At 35.2% G+C, this 17,937-nt stretch overlaps 8 non-coding genes across 8 annotated transcripts; all 8 read left to right on the top strand.

Annotated features, from left to right (window-relative positions):
- Positions 1 to 1,574: 1,574 nt before the first annotated feature.
- Positions 1,575 to 1,646, top strand: Trnad-guc (transfer RNA aspartic acid (anticodon GUC)). The gene has a single exon. It is a non-coding gene; the product is annotated as a tRNA-Asp (tRNA).
- Positions 1,647 to 3,430: 1,784 nt separating this feature from the next.
- Positions 3,431 to 3,502, top strand: Trnad-guc (transfer RNA aspartic acid (anticodon GUC)). Its single transcript has one exon. It is a non-coding gene; the product is annotated as a tRNA-Asp (tRNA).
- A 2,662-nt stretch (positions 3,503 to 6,164) lies between these two features.
- Trnad-guc (transfer RNA aspartic acid (anticodon GUC)) lies at positions 6,165 to 6,236 on the top strand. The gene has a single exon. It is a non-coding gene; the product is annotated as a tRNA-Asp (tRNA).
- Positions 6,237 to 8,020: 1,784 nt separating this feature from the next.
- On the top strand, positions 8,021 to 8,092 carry Trnad-guc (transfer RNA aspartic acid (anticodon GUC)). Its single transcript has one exon. It is a non-coding gene; the product is annotated as a tRNA-Asp (tRNA).
- Positions 8,093 to 10,748: 2,656 nt separating this feature from the next.
- On the top strand, positions 10,749 to 10,820 carry Trnad-guc (transfer RNA aspartic acid (anticodon GUC)). Its single transcript has one exon. It is a non-coding gene; the product is annotated as a tRNA-Asp (tRNA).
- A 1,737-nt stretch (positions 10,821 to 12,557) lies between these two features.
- Trnad-guc (transfer RNA aspartic acid (anticodon GUC)) lies at positions 12,558 to 12,629 on the top strand. The gene has a single exon. It is a non-coding gene; the product is annotated as a tRNA-Asp (tRNA).
- A 1,784-nt stretch (positions 12,630 to 14,413) lies between these two features.
- Positions 14,414 to 14,485, top strand: Trnad-guc (transfer RNA aspartic acid (anticodon GUC)). The gene has a single exon. It is a non-coding gene; the product is annotated as a tRNA-Asp (tRNA).
- A 2,596-nt stretch (positions 14,486 to 17,081) lies between these two features.
- Trnad-guc (transfer RNA aspartic acid (anticodon GUC)) lies at positions 17,082 to 17,153 on the top strand. The gene has a single exon. It is a non-coding gene; the product is annotated as a tRNA-Asp (tRNA).
- Positions 17,154 to 17,937: the final 784 nt, after the last annotated feature.

The following is a 17,937-nucleotide window of genomic DNA, read 5'->3' as shown; positions in this document are numbered from 1 at the left end:
TTTTTCACTGCCAGTACGTGTTTGCAGAAATACCTTTACTGAAGTTTCTATCTGGCACGTAGTCATACTTTCCACGTCAAACTTACAAAGTAACCTTTCTGAAGTCAATTGCCTCCACCATTTTCGGCCGATGTATAATACACCACTGTTAGACGCTATGGGTGAGTTGGCATTACATACTAAGGGATTCAAGACGTGAAATGCAATAGATGTCGCTAGGAAAATGCGGAAAAATATCAGCTCCGTCCGTAAAGGATATATGGGGTTGACATATCGGAATTTCGGCCAGCGAAGATGTCCTGATTCTCTCTCTCTCTCTCTCTCTCTCTCTCTCTCTCTCTCAGTTTCTGGTTTCCCTTTCAGCTTATAACCGAGAGAGAGAGAGAGAGAGAGAGAGAGAGAGAGAGAGAGAGAAGGGACACATGATCATCTGAGATAAACTTAAAATATAAATACATACATTCAAACAGATTTGGCTTCATACACCATCTGGATTAAATAGATTAAAAACACCTAGTGAAAGAATAGACTTAAAGATTTATGGGTAGCTGCCGCCCAATATGTGTGTGTCTGTGCGTGCACTACTGCACTGGCATTAATACATCGCGCTAATCGTTTGGGATTTGTGTCTTAGGTATAATAATAATAATAATAATAATAAAAATCAACTAATAATAAACTATCTTAAAGGAGGATAACACATCTGATCATGGCTGACCCATCGGCCATGTTCTCCTCAGATTTTGTAATCGGCTATGATAAAAATAAAAAAATAAAAAAAAGATAAAAAAAATATTTAAAGTACATAAATATTTAAAACAAAATAAGAACGAAAAAAATAATACACAAAATAACAATAGAAGACCATGCACATAACCAGGTATCGTCGCACACTCATTCGTACAAATTTATGCATACTCTAACATCGAAAATACTCTCAGTTTAACTGGAAATCAGTTGATTGGCACACATTTTGATCAGCAAGGGTGGTAGATAACAAAAATTACAACTGCTTCCCCGGGTGATCGTGATCGTCTTCCTGCTATTATACAATTTTCGTATTCCTTCTGTCTTTTCTGCTTTGTCCTATGGGTTTCATTCACGTAACATTTATTGAATAGTCATTTACAGTAACAAAATATAATATTACTCTACTACCAATCCATGCAAAGAGAAGACATTTAGTTTGAGACATCCCATTTACAGCTGCATGTATTTCAGCAAACGTTATTATACCAGCATACATTTGGTCTTTATCAGGTACAGAAGAATTTCAAGTATTTAAAAGTGATTCTTTACAGTTTTAACCAATAGTGACCGATGAATGGAAATTACATTAAGACTGATCTATTTCATGTGATATTTGATTTGTATTTGAAATCATTACATCATCGTCATCAATGAATTCATTAATCACTTATTTATTTTGTCGATCATTTTCAAGATAAGAAGGCACTTGGTATTTCTATGACTTTTCAAGAAAAGTTTACTAAGCCATGACACACATCTTGATCAGCATGAGGTAACGATGAATTTACAAACTAAAGGACAAGCTTACTGCATCCATTCATACCTCCTCGGTAGTATAGTGGCAAGTATCCCCGCCTGTCACGCGGGAGACCGGGGTTCAATTCCCCGCCGGGGAGTCCTAATAATTTTGGTATCCGTTTATTATTTAACACCCGTTGCGATCAGAAATATACATGAAGTAATTGCTTTCCATATCATCGAAAATATTTTGTAGTTTTCCTCTCTTTTAGCATTGATCTGATTTCACTCCTTAATTCTATGCAAGCGAGAGAGACAGATAAATGAAAAGGACAAAGAGAATATAATTGGCTTGTCCTTTTACTAGAAATTGGGGACTAGTCCACTGTATAACGTGCAATTTTAGAAACTGAAATTTAGCATCACATTTGTATAGCTCTCCTTTTTAAGACGCTGTGAGTCTCTCTGTCAATATGTGTGTAGTTAACATATCTTTAACAATTTTAGTCATATCGGTACGATGTCTGCAGTGTGGTAGATTATAGTGATAGCTAGCACAGTTTTTCAGAAGAAAAAATTTCAATTTGTTTTGAAATCTATACAATTCACGAAACCTTTCAGTATTTCTCTTTGCAATATATAGCTGCGTTAAGGTAGTTATTTATACTTCAGATTATCCCACCAAATAGCTGGTTCACTAAAATTCATTTTCTTCACTTTTCCATCAGTGACAATATATTTTACCATCGTACGTATTCATTCTCACAACGGATATTATTATTTTATATTCATAACCCATGCCCTGTTTGTACTTTCCATGTTTTTGATATAAGATATAGGAAGGAATGGTCTCTAAATGGTGCATCTATGAAATAAATATTTTAAACACAAGGATGCAACTTGGAGGAAATAAAAAATAATACACCCTGCTCTGTCCCACTTCACCTTGAACCTGACAAACTACCAGAATTTCGTGATCTTCAAAGATGAACAATATTCCAATCATCCATAACATTATGCAGCTCTTGGACAACAACATTCTCGGTAGGGATGTCTTTTTATGTCAATCAATTCCGCTCACTGTTGTATTGAAATAACCTGCCAAGATAGCACTATCACTCGTATTATTGATTAAGCATGTAATTCATCTTAGGAAGAAACAAGGACTTTTCATATAATATAATTGGCGCAAAAATATTTTTCAAATGGATCTTTATAATGTAAGTTTCTACTTTACGATGTTTCGTAGCACCTTTTTCGGCAAAGTCCCGTTTCACGTGATTTTTCAGCTGTATCTGCGCACTTCAAGAGCAACACTAGCTTCCCTATAGGAGGCATTACGATACAAAATGGTACCATTCCAAATATCATCTCTGATATGCCTTTAGGAAAAACTTCACCTGATTTTTTTTTCTTTAAATAATTACAAAACTGACAATTTTTAAAGGCATACTATTAACGAATATGGTCAGAGTAATAGATAACGCAGCCATTATGAAAATTTTTGACGTGGACATAATTTGTGTTTCTTTTGCATTTTAAATTAGAAGCATGTTATACTTTCCTTCTCCTTTCCTTGTGTATCCTACTTGATAATAGAAAATCCCACCAGGCTAAGTCCTTAATGTTCTACTTGTCTCTGGCCATGTGAAGAGGAATACAACACTAAATCGGCCGTTTTAATTATGATTTTCAGATAGTCGAAAGATATACCCAACTCAGCCCACTATGCAGAATAGTATAAAACATCACATAAATTGCACAAAATTCATGTTTACCTTAAATTCAGAAAGAAACAAAACATCGGCCATTTTAGACTAAGTCTTTGCATGTGGTCTTTCCATCCAGCGTATCAATGAAATATTTAGCGCGTATACCTACGAGGTACAATAGGAGTTATAGAGAACATTTACATAGGACAATCTTGTATATCATTCGCAACTCCTCGGTAGTATAGTGGCAAGTATCCCCGCCTGTCACGCGGGAGACCGGGGTTCAATTCCCCGCCGGGGAGACCTAATATTTTTGGTACCTATTTGCTATATAGCACCGTTGGTGATCAGGAATATGCACGAATCACTTGCTTCCCTTGTCATCTAAAACTCCTTTTTTGCCCCTTCCTATTAGTATTAACGTCAATTCACTCCATACTTCGTAGCAATCGGGAGAAATAGAAAATGGAAAGGATGACCTTGTAGGTTTGCTCTTTCAGTGAAAAATGCGACCTACTCCATCATATAACGTACAATGTCATAAACTGAATATAAGCATACAAATCATAAAACTCTCTCTAGACGGATTATTGTAAACTTTCTATTTATTTCTACCTATTTATTTACCATATTTATTCTTCCCTTTCATTGACTATACTCTGAACCAGGGTCAATATACAGCATTTGAAAATGTTTTATAAAAGGAACAGGGGAATATTAAATTGAGGAGAGGAATATCGAATTCATGCGCTCCGTTTCAAACCAAATGATATCGAAAACTTGAGGCCTTTTAGCATTTTTATTATTATTTGTTTATCCAAAATCTAAAAAGTGAAAGTTAGAACACTCAAACTTTCAAATAACTGCAACTTTTTGGATGGTGAGAAAAGTGGTCAGCTATGTTAAACCTAAACTTGGTGAATTTAGACTTTTAGCAAAACCTTTGAAGTCTAAAAGTTCAATATTAAACTTTTTGCAACTATTTAAAACTGCTGAAATTCAAATTTTCCATCTAAAAGACTAAGAAAGCTTTAGACTTAAAATAAGAAGTTTTACGCTTACCCATGGAAGGCATTGTCATGTATGAGTTACCATTCATACTGACCATAACCAACTTTATCATTCCCGAATTCATCTTCGCAAGCCATCATACGATATGATAACGTCTACTACACCTTGGCGGATACCTTGGCGGATCGAGCAGATATTTCTGAGCTTCAGCTCTGTGAATTTCATCAGATACAGCGACAAGCCACCACATCCAATCAAAATTAAATTGATCAAATTTCAACACTCTTCCTACATGATCGAAACAAGGGGAGAATACAACATGAACGGACTAAAAAATAAGCAATTTTTCACTGCCAGTACGTGTTTGCAGAAATACCTTTACTGAAGTTTCTATCTGGCACGTAGTCATACTTTCCACGTCAAACTTACAAAGTAACCTTTCTGAAGTCAATTGCCTCCACCATTTTCGGCCGATGTATAATACACCACTGTTAGACGCTATGGGTGAGTTGGCATTACATACTAAGGGATTCAAGACGTGAAATGCAATAGATGTCGCTAGGAAAATGCGGAAAAATATCAGCTCCGTCCGTAAAGGATATATGGGGTTGACATATCGGAATTTCGGCCAGCGAAGATGTCCTGACTCTCTCTCTCTCTCTCTCTCTCTCTCTCTCTCTCTCTCTCTCTCTCTCTCTCTCAGTTTCTGGTTTCCCTTTCAGCTTATAACCGAGAGAGAGAGAGACAGAGAGAGAGAGAGAGAGAGAGAGAGAGAGAGAGAGAGAGAGAGAGGGACACATGATCATCTGAGATAAACTTAAAATATAAATACATACATTCAAACAGATTTGGATTCATACACCATCTGGATTAAATAGATTAAAAACACCTAGTGAAAGAATAGACTTAAAGATTTATGGGTAGCTGCCGCCCAATATGTGTGTGTCTGTGCGTGCACTACTGCACTGGCATTAATACATCGCGCTAATCGTTTGGGATTTGTGTCTTAGGTATAATAATAATAATAATAATAATAATAAAAATCAACTAATAATAAACTATCTTAAAGGAGGATAACACATCTGATCATGGCTGACCCATCGGCCATGTTCTCCTCAGATTTTGTAATCGGCTATGATAAAAATAAAAAAATAAAAAACAAATAAAAAAAATATTTAAAGTACATAAATATTTAAAACAAAATAAGAACGAAAAAAATAATACACAAAATAACAATAGAAGAGCATGCACATAACCAGGTATCGTCGCACACTCATTCGTACAAATTTATGCATACTCTAACATCGAAAATACTCTCAGTTTAACTGGAAATCAGTTGATTGGCACACATTTTGATCAGCAAGGGTGGTAGATAACAAAAATTACAACTGCTTCCCCGGGTGATCGTGATCGTCTTCCTGCTATTATACAATTTTCGTATTCCTTCTGTCTTTTCTGCTTTGTCCTATGGGTTTCATTCACGTAACATTTATTGAATAGTCATTTACAGTAACAAAATATAATATTACTCTACTACCAATCCATGCAAAGAGAAGACATTTAGTTTGAGACATCCCATTTACAGCTGCATGTATTTCAGCAAACGTTATTATACCAGCATACATTTGGTCTTTATCAGGTACAGAAGAATTTCAAGTATTTAAAAGTGATTCTTTACAGTTTTAACCAATAGTGACCGATGAATGGAAATTACATTAAGACTGATCTATTTCATGTGATATTTGATTTGTATTTGAAATCATTACATCATCGTCATCAATGAATTCATTAATCACTTATTTATTTTGTCGATCATTTTCAAGATAAGAAGGCACTTGGTATTTCTATGACTTTTCAAGAAAAGTTTACTAAGCCATGACACACATCTTGATCAGCATGAGGTAACGATGAATTTACAAACTAAAGGACAAGCTTACTGCATCCATTCATACCTCCTCGGTAGTATAGTGGCAAGTATCCCCGCCTGTCACGCGGGAGACCGGGGTTCAATTCCCCGCCGGGGAGTCCTAATAATTTTGGTATCCGTTTATTATTTAACACCCGTTGCGATCAGAAATATACATGAAGTAATTGCTTTCCATATCATCGAAAATATTTTGTAGTTTTCCTCTCTTTTAGCATTGATCTGATTTCACTCCTTAATTCTATGCAAGCGAGAGAGACAGATAAATGAAAAGGACAAAGAGAATATAATTGGCTTGTCCTTTTACTAGAAATTGGGGACTAGTCCACTGTATAACGTGCAATTTTAGAAACTGAAATTTAGCATCACATTTGTATAGCTCTCCTTTTCAAGACGCTGTGAGTCTCTCTGTCAATATGTGTGTAGTTAACATATCTTTAACAATTTTAGTCATATCGGTACGATGTCTGCAGTGTGGTAGATTATAGTGATAGCTAGCACAGTTTTTCAGAAGAAAAAATTTCAATTTGTTTTGAAATCTATACAATTCACGAAACCTTTCAGTATTTCTCTTTGCAATATATAGCTGCGTTAAGGTAGTTATTTATACTTCAGATTATCCCACCAAATAGCTGGTTCACTAAAATTCATTTTCTTCACTTTTCCATCAGTGACAATATATTTTACCATCGTACGTATTCATTCTCACAACGGATATTATTATTTTATATTCATAACCCATGCCCTGTTTGTACTTTCCATGTTTTTGATATAAGATATAGGAAGGAATGGTCTCTAAATGGTGCATCTATGAAATAAATATTTTAAACACAAGGATGCAACTTGGAGGAAATAAAAAATAATACACCCTGCTCTGTCCCACTTCACCTTGAACCTGACAAACTACCAGAATTTCGTGATCTTCAAAGATGAACAATATTCCAATCATCCATAACATTATGCAGCTCTTGGACAACAACATTCTCGGTAGGGATGTCTTTTTATGTCAATCAATTCCGCTCACTGTTGTATTGAAATAACCTGCCAAGATAGCACTATCACTCGTATTATTGATTAAGCATGTAATTCATCTTAGGAAGAAACAAGGACTTTTCATATAATATAATTGGCGCAAAAATATTTTTCAAATGGATCTTTATAATGTAAGTTTCTACTTTACGATGTTTCGTAGCACCTTTTTCGGCAAAGTCCCGTTTCACGTGATTTTTCAGCTGTATCTGCGCACTTCAAGAGCAACACTAGCTTCCCTATAGGAGGCATTACGATACAAAATGGTACCATTCCAAATATCATCTCTGATATGCCTTTAGGAAAAACTTCACCTGATTTTTTTTTCTTTAAATAATTACAAAACTGACAATTTTTAAAGGCATACTATTAACGAATATGGTCAGAGTAATAGATAACGCAGCCATTATGAAAATTTTTGACGTGGACATAATTTGTGTTTCTTTTGCATTTTAAATTAGAAGCATGTTATACTTTCCTTCTCCTTTCCTTGTGTATCCTACTTGATAATAGAAAATCCCACCAGGCTAAGTCCTTAATGTTCTACTTGTCTCTGGCCATGTGAAGAGGAATACAACACTAAATCGGCCGTTTTAATTATGATTTTCAGATAGTCGAAAGATATACCCAACTCAGCCCACTATGCAGAATAGTATAAAACATCACATAAATTGCACAAAATTCATGTTTACCTTAAATTCAGAAAGAAACAAAACATCGGCCATTTTAGACTAAGTCTTTGCATGTGGTCTTTCCATCCAGCGTATCAATGAAATATTTAGCGCGTATACCTACGAGGTACAATAGGAGTTATAGAGAACATTTACATAGGACAATCTTGTATATCATTCGCAACTCCTCGGTAGTATAGTGGCAAGTATCCCCGCCTGTCACGCGGGAGACCGGGGTTCAATTCCCCGCCGGGGAGACCTAATATTTTTGGTACCTATTTGCTATATAGCACCGTTGGTGATCAGGAATATGCACGAATCACTTGCTTCCCTTGTCATCTAAAACTCCTTTTTTGCCCCTTCCTATTAGTATTAACGTCAATTCACTCCATACTTCGTAGCAATCGGGAGAAATAGAAAATGGAAAGGATGACCTTGTAGGTTTGCTCTTTCAGTGAAAAATGCGACCTACTCCATCATATAACGTACAATGTCATAAACTGAATATAAGCATACAAATCATAAAACTATCTCTAGACGGATTATTGTAAACTTTCTATTTATTTCTACCTATTTATTTACCATATTTATTCTTCCCTTTCATTGACTATACTCTGAACCAGGGTCAATATACAGCATTTGAAAATGTTTTATAAAAGGAACAGGGGAATATTAAATTGAGGAGAGGAATATCGAATTCATGCGCTCCGTTTCAAACCAAATGATATCGAAAACTTGAGGCCTTTTAGCATTTTTATTATTATTTGTTTATCCAAAATCTAAAAAGTGAAAGTTAGAACACTCAAACTTTCAAATAACTGCAACTTTTTGGATGGTGAGAAAAGTGGTCAGCTATGTTAAACCTAAACTTGGTGAATTTAGACTTTTAGCAAAACCTTTGAAGTCTAAAAGTTCAATATTAAACTTTTTGCAACTATTTAAAACTGCTGAAATTCAAATTTTCCATCTAAAAGACTAAGAAAGCTTTAGACTTAAAATAAGAAGTTTTACGCTTACCCATGGAAGGCATTGTCATGTATGAGTTACCATTCATACTGACCATAACCAACTTTATCATTCCCGAATTCATCTTCGCAAGCCATCATACGATATGATAACGTCTACTACACCTTGGCGGATACCTTGGCGGATCGAGCAGATATTTCTGAGCTTCAGCTCTGTGAATTTCATCAGATACAGCGACAAGCCACCACATCCAATCAAAATTAAATTGATCAAATTTCAACACTCTTCCTACATGATCGAAACAAGGGGAGAATACAACATGAACGGACTAAAAAATAAGCAATTTTTCACTGCCAGTACGTGTTTGCAGAAATACCTTTACTGAAGTTTCTATCTGGCACGTAGTCATACTTTCCACGTCAAACTTACAAAGTAACCTTTCTGAAGTCAATTGCCTCCACCATTTTCGGCCGATGTATAATACACCACTGTTAGACGCTATGGGTGAGTTGGCATTACATACTAAGGGATTCAAGACGTGAAATGCAATAGATGTCGCTAGGAAAATGCGGAAAAATATCAGCTCCGTCCGTAAAGGATATATGGGGTTGACATATCGGAATTTCGGCCAGCGAAGATGTCCTGACTCTCTCTCTCTCTCTCTCTCTCTCTCTCTCTCTCTCTCTCTCTCTCTCAGTTTCTGGTTTCCCTTTCAGCTTATAACCGAGAGAGAGAGAGAGACAGAGAGAGAGACAGAGAGAGAGAGAGAGAGAGAGAGAGAGAGAAGGGACACATGATCATCTGAGATAAACTTAAAATATAAATACATACATTCAAACAGATTTGGATTCATACACCATCTGGATTAAATAGATTAAAAACACCTAGTGAAAGAATAGACTTAAAGATTTATGGGTAGCTGCCGCCCAATATGTGTGTGTCTGTGCGTGCACTACTGCACTGGCATTAATACATCGCGCTAATCGTTTGGGATTTGTGTCTTAGGTATAATAATAATAATAATAATAATAATAAAAATCAACTAATAATAAACTATCTTAAAGGAGGATAACACATCTGATCATGGCTGACCCATCGGCCATGTTCTCCTCAGATTTTGTAATCGGCTATGATAAAAATAAAAAAATAAAAAAAGATAAAAAAAATATTTAAAGTACATAAATATTTAAAACAAAATAAGAACGAAAAAAATAATACACAAAATAACAATAGAAGACCATGCACATAACCAGGTATCGTCGCACACTCATTCGTACAAATTTATGCATACTCTAACATCGAAAATACTCTCAGTTTAACTGGAAATCAGTTGATTGGCACACATTTTGATCAGCAAGGGTGGTAGATAACAAAAATTACAACTGCTTCCCCGGGTGATCGTGATCGTCTTCCTGCTATTATACAATTTTCGTATTCCTTCTGTCTTTTCTGCTTTGTCCTATGGGTTTCATTCACGTAACATTTATTGAATAGTCATTTACAGTAACAAAATATAATATTACTCTACTACCAATCCATGCAAAGAGAAGACATTTAGTTTGAGACATCCCATTTACAGCTGCATGTATTTCAGCAAACGTTATTATACCAGCATACATTTGGTCTTTATCAGGTACAGAAGAATTTCAAGTATTTAAAAGTGATTCTTTACAGTTTTAACCAATAGTGACCGATGAATGGAAATTACATTAAGACTGATCTATTTCATGTGATATTTGATTTGTATTTGAAATCATTACATCATCGTCATCAATGAATTCATTAATCACTTATTTATTTTGTCGATCATTTTCAAGATAAGAAGGCACTTGGTATTTCTATGACTTTTCAAGAAAAGTTTACTAAGCCATGACACACATCTTGATCAGCATGAGGTAACGATGAATTTACAAACTAAAGGACAAGCTTACTGCATCCATTCATACCTCCTCGGTAGTATAGTGGCAAGTATCCCCGCCTGTCACGCGGGAGACCGGGGTTCAATTCCCCGCCGGGGAGTCCTAATAATTTTGGTATCCGTTTATTATTTAACACCCGTTGCGATCAGAAATATACATGAAGTAATTGCTTTCCATATCATCGAAAATATTTTGTAGTTTTCCTCTCTTTTAGCATTGATCTGATTTCACTCCTTAATTCTATGCAAGCGAGAGAGACAGATAAATGAAAAGGACAAAGAGAATATAATTGGCTTGTCCTTTTACTAGAAATTGGGGACTAGTCCACTGTATAACGTGCAATTTTAGAAACTGAAATTTAGCATCACATTTGTATAGCTCTCCTTTTCAAGACGCTGTGAGTCTCTCTGTCAATATGTGTGTAGTTAACATATCTTTAACAATTTTAGTCATATCGGTACGATGTCTGCAGTGTGGTAGATTATAGTGATAGCTAGCACAGTTTTTCAGAAGAAAAAATTTCAATTTGTTTTGAAATCTATACAATTCACGAAACCTTTCAGTATTTCTCTTTGCAATATATAGCTGCGTTAAGGTAGTTATTTTCTTCACTTTTCCATCAGTGACAATATATTTTACCATCGTACGTATTCATTCTCACAACGGATATTATTATTTTATATTCATAACCCATGCCCTGTTTGTACTTTCCATGTATTTGATATAAGATATAGGAAGGAATGGTCTCTAAATGGTGCATCTATGAAATAAATATTTTAAACACAAGGATGCAACTTGGAGGAAATAAAAAATAATACACCCTGCTCTGTCCCACTTCACCTTGAACCTGACAAACTACCAGAATTTCGTGATCTTCAAAGATGAACAATATTCCAATCATCCATAACATTATGCAGCTCTTGGACAACAACATTCTCGGTAGGGATGTCTTTTTATGTCAATCAATTCCGCTCACTGTTGTATTGAAATAACCTGCCAAGATAGTACTATCACTCGTATTATTGATTAAGCATGTAATTCATCTTAGGAAGAAACAAGGACTTTTCATATAATATAATTGGCGCAAAAATATTTTTCAAATGGATCTTTATAATGTAAGTTTCTACTTTACGATGTTTCGTAGCACCTTTTTCGGCAAAGTCCCGTTTCACGTGATTTTTCAGCTGTATCTGCGCACTTCAAGAGCAACACTAGCTTCCCTATAGGAGGCATTACGATACAAAATGGTACCATTCCAAATATCATCTCTCATATGCCTTTAGGAAAAACTTCACCTGATTTTTTTTTCTTTAAATAATTACAAAACTGACAATTTTTAAAGGCATACTATTAATGAATATGGTCAGAGTAACAGATAACGCAGCCATTATGAAATTTTTTGACGTGGACATAATTTGTGTTTCTTTTGCCTTTTAAATTAGAAGCATGTTATACTTTCCTTCTCCTTTCCTTGTGTATCCTACTTGATAATAGAAAATCCCACCAGGCTAAGTCCTTAATGTTCTACTTGTCTCTGGCCATGTGAAGAGGAATACAACACTAAATCGGCCGTTTTAATTATGATTTTCAGATAGTCGAAAGATATACCCAACTCAGCCCACTATGCAGAATAGTATAAAACATCACATAAATTGCACAAAATTCATGTTTACCTTAAATTCAGAAAGAAACAAAACATCGGCCATTTTAGACTAAGTCTTTGCATGTGGTCTTTCCATCCAGCGTATCAATGAAATATTTAGCGCGTATACCTACGAGGTACAATAGGAGTTATAGAGAACATTTACATAGGACAATCTTGTATATCATTCGCAACTCCTCGGTAGTATAGTGGCAAGTATCCCCGCCTGTCACGCGGGAGACCGGGGTTCAATTCCCCGCCGGGGAGTCCTAATAATTTTGGTATCCGTTTATTATTTAACACCCGTTGCGATCAGAAATATACATGAAGTAATTGCTTTCCATATCATCGAAAATATTTTGTAGTTTTCCTCTCTTTTAGCATTGATCTGATTTCACTCCTTAATTCTATGCAAGCGAGAGAGACAGATAAATGAAAAGGACAAAGAGAATATAATTGGCTTGTCCTTTTACTAGAAATTGGGGACTAGTCCACTGTATAACGTGCAATTTTAGAAACTGAAATTTAGCGTCACATTTGTATAGCTCTCCTTTTCAAGACGCTGTGAGTCTCTCTGTCAATATGTGTGTAGTTAACATATCTTTAACAATTTTAGTCATATCGGTACGATGTCTGCAGTGTGGTAGATTATAGTGATAGCTAGCACAGTTTTTCAGAAGAAAAAATTTCAATTTGTTTTGAAATCTATACAATTCACGAAACCTTTCAGTATTTCTCTTTGCAATATATAGCTGCGTTAAGGTAGTTATTTATACTTCAGATTATCCCACCAAATAGCTGGTTCACTAAAATTCATTTTCTTCACTTTTCCATCAGTGACAATATATTTTACCATCGTACGTATTCATTCTCACAACGGATATTATTATTTTATATTCATAACCCATGCCCTGTTTGTACTTTCCATGTATTTGATATAAGATATAGGAAGGAATGGTCTCTAAATGGTGCATCTATGAAATAAATATTTTAAACACAAGGATGCAACTTGGAGGAAATAAAAAATAATACACCCTGCTCTGTCCCACTTCACCTTGAACCTGACAAACTACCAGAATTTCGTGATCTTCAAAGATGAACAATATTCCAATCATCCATAACATTATGCAGCTCTTGGACAACAACATTCTCGGTAGGGATGTCTTTTTATGTCAATCAATTCCGCTCACTGTTGTATTGAAATAACCTGCCAAGATAGCACTATCACTCGTATTATTGATTAAGCATGTAATTCATCTTAGGAAGAAACAAGGACTTTTCATATAATATAATTGGCGCAAAAATATTTTTCAAATGGATCTTTATAATGTAAGTTTCTACTTTACGATGTTTCGTAGCACCTTTTTCGGCAAAGTCCCGTTTCACGTGATTTTTCAGCTGTATCTGCGCACTTCAAGAGCAACACTAGCTTCCCTATAGGAGGCATTACGATACAAAATGGTACCATTCCAAATATCATCTCTCATATGCCTTTAGGAAAAACTTCACCTGATTTTTTTTTCTTTAAATAATTACAAAACTGACAATTTTTAAAGGCATACTATTAACGAATATGGTCAGAGTAATAGATAACGCAGCCATTATGAAATTTTTTGACGTGGACATAATTTGTGTTTCTTTTGCATTTTAAATTAGAAGCATGTTATACTTTCCTTCTCCTTTCCTTGTGTATCCTACTTGATAATAGAAAATCCCACCAGGCTAAGTCCTTAATGTTCTACTTGTCTCTGGCCATGTGAAGAGGAATACAACACTAAATCGGCCGTTTTAATTATGATTTTCAGATAGTCGAAAGATATACCCAACTCAGCCCACTATGCAGAATAGTATAAAACATCACATAAATTGCACAAAATTCATGTTTACCTTAAATTCAGAAAGAAACAAAACATCGGCCATTTTAGACTAAGTCTTTGCATGTGGTCTTTCCATCCAGCGTATCAATGAAATATTTAGCGCGTATACCTACGAGGTACAATAGGAGTTATAGAGAACATTTACATAGGACAATCTTGTATATCATTCGCAACTCCTCGGTAGTATAGTGGCAAGTATCCCCGCCTGTCACGCGGGAGACCGGGGTTCAATTCCCCGCCGGGGAGACCTAATATTTTTGGTACCTATTTGCTATATAGCACCGTTGGTGATCAGGAATATGCACGAATCACTTGCTTCCCTTGTCATCTAAAACTCCTTTTTTGCCCCTTCCTATTAGTATTAACGTCAATTCACTCCATACTTCGTAGCAATCGGGAGAAATAGAAAATGGAAAGGATGACCTTGTAGGTTTGCTCTTTCAGTGAAAAATGCGACCTACTCCATCATATAACGTACAATGTCATAAACTGAATATAAGCATACAAATCATAAAACTCTCTCTAGACGGATTATTGTAAACTTTCTATTTATTTCTACCTATTTATTTACCATATTTATTCTTCCCTTTCATTGACTATACTCTGAACCAGGGTCAATATACAGCATTTGAAAATGTTTTATAAAAGGAACAGGGGAATATTAAATTGAGGAGAGGAATATCGAATTCATGCGCTCCGTTTCAAACCAAATGATATCGAAAACTTGAGGCCTTTTAGCATTTTTATTATTATTTGTTTATCCAAAATCTAAAAAGTGAAAGTTAGAACACTCAAACTTTCAAATAACTGCAACTTTTTGGATGGTGAGAAAAGTGGTCAGCTATGTTAAACCTAAACTTGGTGAATTTAGACTTTTAGCAAAACCTTTGAAGTCTAAAAGTTCAATATTAAACTTTTTGCAACTATTTAAAACTGCTGAAATTCAAATTTTCCATCTAAAAGACTAAGAAAGCTTTAGACTTAAAATAAGAAGTTTTACGCTTACCCATGGAAGGCATTGTCATGTATGAGTTACCATTCATACTGACCATAACCAACTTTATCATTCCCGAATTCATCTTCGCAAGCCATCATACGATATGATAACGTCTACTACACCTTGGCGGATACCTTGGCGGATCGAGCAGATATTTCTGAGCTTCAGCTCTGTGAATTTCATCAGATACAGCGACAAGCCACCACATCCAATCAAAATTAAATTGATCAAATTTCAACACTCTTCCTACATGATCGAAACAAGGGGAGAATACAACATGAACGGACTCAAAAATAAGCAATTTTTCACTGCCAGTACGTGTTTGCAGAAATACCTTTACTGAAGTTTCTATCTGGCACGTAGTCATACTTTCCACGTCAAACTTACAAAGTAACCTTTCTGAAGTCAATTGCCTCCACCATTTTCGGCCGATGTATAATACACCACTGTTAGACGCTATAGGTGAGTTGGCATTACATACTAAGGGATTCAAGACGTGAAATGCAATAGATGTCGCTAGGAAAATGCGGAAAAATATCAGCTCCGTCCGTAAAGGATATATGGGGTTGACATATCGGAATTTCGGCCAGCGAAGATGTCCTGATTCTCTCTCTCTCTCTCTCTCTCTCTCTCAGTTTCTGGTTTCCCTTTCAGCTTATAACCGAGAGAGAGAGAGAGAGAGAGAAGGGACACATGATCATCTGAGATAAACTTAAAATATAAATACATACATTCAAACAGATTTGGCTTCATACACCATCTGGATTAAATAGATTAAAAACACCTAGTGAAAGAATAGACTTAAAGATTTATGGGTAGCTGCCGCCCAATATGTGTGTGTCTGTGCGTGCACTACTGCACTGGCATTAATACATCGCGCTAATCGTTTGGGATTTGTGTCTTAGGTATAATAATAATAATAATAATAATAAAAATCAACTAATAATAAACTATCTTAAAGGAGGATAACACATCTGATCATGGCTGACCCATCGGCCATGTTCTCCTCAGATTTTGTAATCGGCTATGATAAAAATAAAAAAATAAAAAAAAGATAAAAAAAATATTTAAAGTACATAAATATTTAAAACAAAATAAGAACGAAAAAAATAATACACAAAATAACAATAGAAGACCATGCACATAACCAGGTATCGTCGCACACTCATTCGTACAAATTTATGCATACTCTAACATCGAAAATACTCTCAGTTTAACTGGAAATCAGTTGATTGGCACACATTTTGATCAGCAAGGGTGGTAGATAACAAAAATTACAACTGCTTCCCCGGGTGATCGTGATCGTCTTCCTGCTATTATACAATTTTCGTATTCCTTCTGTCTTTTCTGCTTTGTCCTATGGGTTTCATTCACGTAACATTTATTGAATAGTCATTTACAGTAACAAAATATAATATTACTCTACTACCAATCCATGCAAAGAGAAGACATTTAGTTTGAGACATCCCATTTACAGCTGCATGTATTTCAGCAAACGTTATTATACCAGCATACATTTGGTCTTTATCAGGTACAGAAGAATTTCAAGTATTTAAAAGTGATTCTTTACAGTTTTAACCAATAGTGACCGATGAATGGAAATTACATTAAGACTGATCTATTTCATGTGATATTTGATTTGTATTTGAAATCATTACATCATCGTCATCAATGAATTCATTAATCACTTATTTATTTTGTCGATCATTTTCAAGATAAGAAGGCACTTGGTATTTCTATGACTTTTCAAGAAAAGTTTACTAAGCCATGACACACATCTTGATCAGCATGAGGTAACGATGAATTTACAAACTAAAGGACAAGCTTACTGCATCCATTCATACCTCCTCGGTAGTATAGTGGCAAGTATCCCCGCCTGTCACGCGGGAGACCGGGGTTCAATTCCCCGCCGGGGAGTCCTAATAATTTTGGTATCCGTTTATTATTTAACACCCGTTGCGATCAGAAATATACATGAAGTAATTGCTTTCCATATCATCGAAAATATTTTGTAGTTTTCCTCTCTTTTAGCATTGATCTGATTTCACTCCTTAATTCTATGCAAGCGAGAGAGACAGATAAATGAAAAGGACAAAGAGAATATAATTGGCTTGTCCTTTTACTAGAAATTGGGGACTAGTCCACTGTATAACGTGCAATTTTAGAAACTGAAATTTAGCATCACATTTGTATAGCTCTCCTTTTCAAGACGCTGTGAGTCTCTCTGTCAATATGTGTGTAGTTAACATATCTTTAACAATTTTAGTCATATCGGTACGATGTCTGCAGTGTGGTAGATTATAGTGATAGCTAGCACAGTTTTTCAGAAGAAAAAATTTCAATTTGTTTTGAAATCTATACAATTCACGAAACCTTTCAGTATTTCTCTTTGCAATATATAGCTGCGTTAAGGTAGTTATTTATACTTCAGATTATCCCACCAAATAGCTGGTTCACTAAAATTCATTTTCTTCACTTTTCCATCAGTGACAATATATTTTACCATCGTACGTATTCATTCTCACAACGGATATTATTATTTTATATTCATAACCCATGCCCTGTTTGTACTTTCCATGTTTTTGATATAAGATATAGGAAGGAATGGTCTCTAAATGGTGCATCTATGAAATAAATATTTTAAACACAAGGATGCAACTTGGAGGAAATAAAAAATAATACACCCTGCTCTGTCCCACTT

Source organism: Sinohyriopsis cumingii, chromosome 5 (genome assembly GCF_028554795.1).
Source record: "Sinohyriopsis cumingii isolate HCF-2022 chromosome 5, ASM2855479v2, whole genome shotgun sequence".
In the NCBI taxonomy this organism is placed as follows: domain Eukaryota; kingdom Metazoa; phylum Mollusca; class Bivalvia; order Unionida; family Unionidae; genus Sinohyriopsis; species Sinohyriopsis cumingii.
Note: the sequence above shows the minus strand (reverse complement) of the source record. Positions and strands in the feature narration are given on the sequence as shown.